This window comes from Leptodactylus fuscus, chromosome 1 (assembly GCF_031893055.1).
Source record: "Leptodactylus fuscus isolate aLepFus1 chromosome 1, aLepFus1.hap2, whole genome shotgun sequence".
In the NCBI taxonomy this organism is placed as follows: domain Eukaryota; kingdom Metazoa; phylum Chordata; class Amphibia; order Anura; family Leptodactylidae; genus Leptodactylus; species Leptodactylus fuscus.
Window position 1 is genome coordinate 93,918,472 of NC_134265.1, and position 7,591 is coordinate 93,926,062.

At 45.6% G+C, this 7,591-nt stretch overlaps 1 protein-coding gene across 7 annotated transcripts in view; it reads right to left on the reverse strand.

Moving 5' to 3' along the window:
- The window catches only part of CLIP1 (CAP-Gly domain containing linker protein 1), a 95,135-nt gene extending 88,223 nt beyond the window's left edge, over window positions 1-6,912 (reverse strand). For all 7 annotated transcript variants that reach the window (XM_075273045.1, XM_075273008.1, XM_075273026.1 and 4 more), the window contains exon 1: window positions 6,796-6,912. The gene's annotated coding sequence lies outside the window, so the exon portion shown is untranslated. The remainder of the gene's footprint in view (window positions 1-6,795) is intronic.
- Window positions 6,913-7,591: the final 679 nt, after the last annotated feature.

Genomic DNA, 7,591 nt, shown 5'->3' on the forward strand with positions numbered 1-7,591 from the left:
AAACACTGCAGAGAAAAAAACAAAAAAACACGCAATGAGGTTTTTTTTGTTTTTTTTTTTTGGGGGGGGGTTTGCTACGTGAGGCCTTCGGCTAAAGGGGCTTTCAAATATCCATCTCTGACAAGCTTAATCTGCGCTCTACTTCTCATTTCCTCTATTCTTCAACAAGATGGTGGGTGGCTTTGACTATTTGATGGACAGGACACTATGAAGTTCCTCAGCAGATACTGACATTGCCTTTACCATGAAAGATCATTATTAGGATTAATCGAAATGTAACATTCAGATCACATGATATGCACAGTAAATGTATATTACATTACATTCAAAGGTTTGGAGGAGGAAAAAAAAAAAACCAAAAAAACTTATATACTGCCATAAAGTTAAGGAGGACCTTTTACCACCACTATCGCCTCCAATTCTTAGCATCTGTTAACAGTTACTGCTCCACTGATTACAGCAGAGTTGGCATTTTTTCTCTAGTCCCAACCATTCCTGAGCAATCAGTGCTGTTAATTTTGTTTGTTGTCTACCGTCAGGTAGACAGTGACAGGCAGCAGTAAACAAGGGGACCACCTCTGATCGGAGCTCTGAGGCCCGGTTCACATCAGTGTTCGGGTTTCCGTTTGGGAAGTCGGCTTGGGGACCAAACAGAAACCTATACGCATTAAAAAGCAGTTACCTTCAGGAAAGAAGCGCACCCCAATAATGGGGCCCTTGTGATTTCCGTTTGGTGTCTGCACAAAACATGCAGAGAGTAAAGTACTTCAAGCAGCACTATTCTTTCTGCATGTTTCATGCAGACACCGAGCGGAAACCACACGGATTCCATTATAGTCTGTGGGTTTCCCAGGTAACCACTTTTTAATGCATATAAGGTTTCTATTCAGGGGGTCCCCAAGCGGACTCCCCGAATGCTGATGGGAACCAGGCCTCAGAGCTTCAATCAGAGGAGGACAGTGTAAGAGCTTAGAATCACATCCCATTGCCTGCTCCTGCCTATCTGACCATAGAGAACCTAAACAGCACATAAGGTACCAAAATTAATAGTATTTATTACTTGAGAATGGTGGGATCTAGAGAGAAAAAAATTCCACTGTTCTGGAGTCCATGGAGCAGTACCCATTAAATGAACCAAGGAGCTGGAGTTGGCAGAACTGACAAAATGTCCATTTTAAAAGGTATTTCACCAACTTTGCTATTGATGGTTCATACTTAGGAAAGATCATCAACTACCAATTCAGCAGAGTCCAACTACTAGGAGCCCAATCAATCAGCTGAGTCATTATGTATCTGAAGAACAATGCATTAGGAATATTCTTAATGAAACCTGATGCAGACTGCTCTGGACCTCAGATGGGACCAAAGGTTCAACTTCCAACAAGACAATGGAGCACATTTATGAAACCTGGCATTTTCAACACCAGTCTACATATCCTCAACACCGGAGGAGGCGCATGCCTCTTCATAAATTAGGCACGCTCCCCGTTGGGAGACACAGCTGCACTGAAGCCTACTCCAGCTTGTATATTTCAGGTATCAGTATGCCAGTAAACGATCATACATATAATAGGGTCAGTGGGCCTCCCCACACCACTCCCCATTCCAGAAAAGCGGCAGGGGAGGTACAAAACAGGAAGAGTCACACATTTTTCATGCATTGTATGCTAGAAACCTGATTTTCAAGACATATTAAATCTGCCCAAGTGACTAAGGAATCAGCCAAGGCAAGTCAGTGAATGAGCTTGAGTGACCTGGGTAGATCCCTGACTTGATCCCAATCAAATGTCTCCGGAGAGGCCTGAAAATGGCGGTCCACCAATGACTCCCATCCAACCTGACAGAGCTTGAAACAATCTGTAGAGAACGGCAGAAAATCTCCAAATCCAAGTCTTGTGGAATCACACCTAACAAGACTGGAGGATGTAATCACTGCCAAAGCTGATTCAACCCTGTAAAGAGTCTAAATACTTAAGTCAATGCAAAATTTAAACATTTAATCTGTTTTTTTTTTCTGTTTTCACATTCTGAAAGTGTTGTGTGTGTCAAGTATGATGCATAAGTAGTATGTGATGTGAGCCTAGCCTAACTTGAATGGGACTGAACTTACAACACCTTTTCCAGTTGCTACACAAAGTATGGAGCTGGAAAGTTTCAGTACATTGTGATTCTGGCTGGGATGCAGGAGTTGGACCCCGCAATACATCAGTATTGTTGACTTATCCTAAGATAGGTCATCAATAGGACAAAAAGGGCTGTCTGGTGTTGGAAGCATTTTGATATCAGGTTTAGAATAGGCCAAAAACATAAAAAGAGCAATACACACCTCATCAATCCCTGAATCCCTCATTCAGACACTTACTGGGTTCCCTGCCAGACTTTGCTTCCTGGTCTCTCATACTACATTGAAGATGCCAGTCACTGACAGGTCCCTACTCTAGAGTGTACAAAAGGGCCAGGAAGTAGAAAGCAGGGGCATCAGAACAGTATCAGATTAGTGACTATTGCTTCATTTAACTATTTTTTAACCCATTCTCAGCAGTTTGCAAAAGCTGTTTACCTTCCAGAAAATGTTGTTTAGGCTACATGTATAAGTGAGGCTATGTTCACACAGCAATATATGCTTAGGAGATTGCAACAATATTTTACACCAAAACCAAGAACGTACCGTAATCTTTTGAGAGAAAGTATTATGTAAAGATCTGCCCCTCTTTTGTGCTTTGCCTTAATACTCATGCAAAATACTGAGCAGAATATGGACATGTGAACATAACCTAAATCAGTGACAAATCTGATTCTGTTGCCAATTTCACCTGTCAGTGAAATATGTGAAACATGCAGCATATGTCAATTTCCATAGGCAACATGCATGGAGCCTTAAATGGGTTGTCCAGGAATTTGGCAAACTCCAGATGGGGCTCAGGACAGGTGTAACATTGAAGGAACGCGTCCGCCTCTGCGATCTGTTCCATTGTGTGCCGTGCCTAAGTTCCTGGAAGAAATGCGCCCCGTGTGATCAATGAGGCCAATCTATGGGACAACGAAGTGCCAAGGACAGGAGAGTATGTGTTTTGAGCGGGGATGTTTGTTTATTTTTTTTTTACACTTCTGGGTTACCAAATTCCTGGACAACCCTTTTAAAGAGAACCTGCCACCAGGTTGGGGACCATGGAACCAACTGCATGTCCTTAAGCAGCCAGGGGTTCTACCTCGGTCTTCACCACAACTTAGATCTTTGGCTGACAGAACTGTACTGCCACATCACTGGGATGCTTTTCTGAACTTCCTCTTAAGGAAGTTTTCCCTGCACATACATTTTCCAATGAAAGGTTTCCAAGAAATTAAGACACCTCAAGTCATCAATCATGGAAGCACTTCAGTGTCAAGATCAGCACAACAGGAAGGGAAAGTATGTTGTGACATAGGAAATGGCTTATCCTGTCAGCCCTGTATATAGCATATTACACAGTATTAAAGCCATATTACTAAACTTGTATGTAAGGCCGCATGAAAAGCGCAGGACAGGCAGATGTAAATCCAGCCTTACTACATCTATTGGAATATGAGACTACAACTCCTAGCAGAGCTCAGCCTGTAAGCAGGGAGCAGTAGTTCTACTATATGACTACAACTCCTAGTATTACACAGCCTGCATGCTGGGAGCAGTAGTACTACTATATGACTACATCTCCTAATATTACACAGCCTGCATGCAGGGAGCAGTAGTTCTACTATACGACTACAACTCCTAGTATTACACAGCCTGCACGCTGGGAGCAGTAGTACTACCATATGACTACAACTCCTAGTATTACACAGCCTGCACGCTGGGAGCAGGAGTACTACTATATGACTACATCTCCTAGTATTACACAGTCTGCATGCTGGGAGCAGTAGTACTACTATATGACTACATCTCCTAGTATTACACAGCCTGCATGCTGGGAGCAGGAGTACTACTATATGACTACAACTCCTAGTATTACACAGCCTGCATGCTGGGAGCAGGAGTACTACTATATGACTACAACTCCTAGTATTACACAGCCTGCACGCTGGGAGCAGGAGTACTACCATATGACTACAACTCCTAGTATTACACAGCCTGCATGCTGGGAGCAGTAGTACTACTATATGACTACAACTCCTAGTATTACACAGCCTGCATGCTGGGAGCAGGAGTACTACTATATGACTACAACTCCTAGTATTACACAGCCTGCACGCTGGGAGCAGGAGTACTACCATATGACTACAACTCCTAGTATTACACAGCCTGCATGCTGGGAGCAGGAGTACTACTATATGACTACAACTCCTAGTATTACACAGCCTGCACGCTGGGAGCAGGAGTACTACCATATGACTACAACTCCTAGTATTACACAGCCTGCATGCTGGGAGCAGGAGTACTACTATATGACTACAACTCCTAGTATTACACAGCCTGCACGCTGGGAGCAGTAGTACTACTATATGACTACAACTCCTAGTATTACACAGCCTGCATGCTGGGAGCAGGAGTACTACTATATGACTACAACTCCTAGTATTACACAGCCTGCACGCTGGGAGCAGTAGTTCTACTATATGACTACAACTCCTAGTATTACACAGCCTGCATGCTGGGAGCAGTAGTACTACTATATGACTACAACTCCTAGTATTACACAGCCTGCATGCTGGGAGCAGTAGTACTACTATATGACTACAACTCCTAGTATTACACAGCCTGCATGCTGGGAGCAGGAGTACTACTATATGACTACAACTCCTAGTATTACACAGCCTGCATGCTGGGAGCAGGAGTACTACTATATGACTACAACTCCTAGTATTACACAGCCTGCATGCTGGGAGCAGGAGTACTACTATATGACTACAACTCCTAGTATTACACAGCCTGCATGCTGGGAGCAGTAGTACTACTATATGACTACAACTCCTAGTATTACACAGCCTGCATGCTGGGAGCAGGAGTACTACTATATGACTACAACTCCTAGTATTACACAGCCTGCATGCTGGGAGCAGTAGTACTACTATATGACTACAACCCCTAGTATTACAAAGCCTGCATGCTGGGAGCAGTAGTACTACTATATGACTACAACTCCTAGTATTACACAGCCTGCATGCTGGGAGCAGGAGTACTACTATATGACTACAACTCCTAGTATTACACAGCCTGCATGCTGGGAGCAGGAGTTCTACTATATGACTACAACTCCTAGTATTACACAGCCTGCACGCTGGGAGCAGTAGTTCTACTATATGACTACAACTCCTAGTATTACACAGCCTGCATGCTGGGAGCAGTAGTACTACTATATGACTACAACTCCTAGTATTACACAGCCTGCACGCTGGGAGCAGTAGTACTACTATATGACTACAACTCCTAGTATTACACAGCCTGCATGCTGGGAGCAGGAGTACTACTATATGACTACAACTCCTAGTATTACACAGCCTGCACGCTGGGAGCAGTAGTTCTACTATATGACTACAACTCCTAGTATTACACAGCCTGCATGCTGGGAGCAGGAGTACTACTATATGACTACAACTCCTAGTATTACACAGCCTGCATGCTGGGAGCAGTAGTACTACTATATGACTACAACTCCTAGTATTACACAGCCTGCATGCTGGGAGCAGGAGTACTACTATATGACTACAACTCCTAGTATTACACAGCCTGCATGCTGGGAGCAGTAGTACTACTATATGACTACAACCCCTAGTATTACAAAGCCTGCATGCTGGGAGCAGTAGTACTACTATATGACTACAACTCCTAGTATTACACAGCCTGCATGCTGGGAGCAGGAGTACTACTATATGACTACAACTCCTAGTATTACACAGCCTGCATGCTGGGAGCAGGAGTTCTACTATATGACTACAACTCCTAGTATTACACAGCCTGCACGCTGGGAGCAGTAGTTCTACTATATGACTACAACTCCTAGTATTACACAGCCTGCATGCTGGGAGCAGTAGTACTACTATATGACTACAACTCCTAGTATTACACAGCCTGCACGCTGGGAGCAGTAGTACTACTATATGACTACAACTCCTAGTATTACACAGCCTGCACGCTGGGAGCAGTAGTTCTACTATATGACTACAACTCCTAGTATTACAAAGCCTGCATGCTGGGAGCAGTAGTACTACTATATGACTACAACTCCTAGTATTACACAGCCTGCATGCTGGGAGCAGGAGTACTACTATATGACTACAACTCCTAGTATTACACAGCCTGCATGCTGGGAGCAGTAGTTCTACAGGTCGCTGAATATTAATCCACTCCTGTCTGAAATACGACCCCAGAAGAGACATCACAGACTCATCCATGACAGGCACAAAGAGCTGAATCCTGCCCATCATGCCATCCTCGCCGGTCACCACGTCGGTGGACACAAACGTTGCCCGGTAACATCTGGGCAGCGCGATCCCTGGCGCTTTAACCCTATGCGGTCCAGCCAGTGCTGTGCCTGTAATGGGGAGTGTCGTGTGTGCCCCCCCACTGGCTCCATGCTAGGTGCAGACGGGTGGCTACGCTAGGACTGCCATGATGGAGGAGGTAGAAGGAGGAGGCTGTAGGTGACAGGGCTCCGGTACCGCGGTGCACTCTGGGTGTGCGGTAATATACGGCGCACGGCCTGTAGTCGTAGCCCTGCAGCGGAGGACGTAGCTTTGCCTGCAGTGCCTAGCCCGCTGTCACGGAGCTCCCTTCTGTCCATACAGACTGCCGTACAGTGAAAAGACACGGCGGCCACTCACCGTCTTCCCGGCCGGTCTCCTCCCTCCAGTCACACACACAGCGCTCACCGGGCCGCCGCCGCGCGCTCACCTCACACAGTTACCAGCTGGGGAGCGTGAGCCTCTGTGTCAGCAGGCGCGAGGCGAGGGGCGGGCAGCGCTGACGTCACTGGCCGCCGAGGATTGGTGAGAAGCGAGACGGCGGAGAAGACGGTTGAGTGAGACTGCCGGGGGTGGAGGAGCCGCGTACACCGGGGCCATGTGTGGCCGTTAGTAGATGGGCTGTGAACGATAAGCCTGTGTCCATTAAGCTGCTGCCACTTCCTGAAGCTGCTTCACTTTCTCATTATTTTCCCTCTTGTTTGTTGTAATTGACTAAAAACATTGTTTACACAACAAGATTTCCCACAATTGCATGTGGTGTAGACAATTGTAGTGTGTATTGTTACATATTTATACATTGTAACAAACTTCTGGTGTCCTGAGGCTGTGCTCACTGCACATGAAGATTTCCTGCAAACCTGACTTTTCTACACTAAAATCAGTAAGAAAATAACAGATAACCACAGACCCCATTATAGTCAATGGGCTCCCTCAGGATCCGTTGTTATCCGTTATTAGGGGGCGTTCACACTACTGTCGCTGTCCGCCCTGGGGTTTCTTTCCTAAACCCCAGGGAAACTGGACAGGGCACGGCTTGCCGGCAGCCAGCTGTAAAGGGATTCAGTCATTAAAATGCAATTTTTTTTCTCCCTAACACGTAGGAATAGACTATTCTTCTCCTACCTTTAGATGACTTCTCCACGCCGCCGTTCAG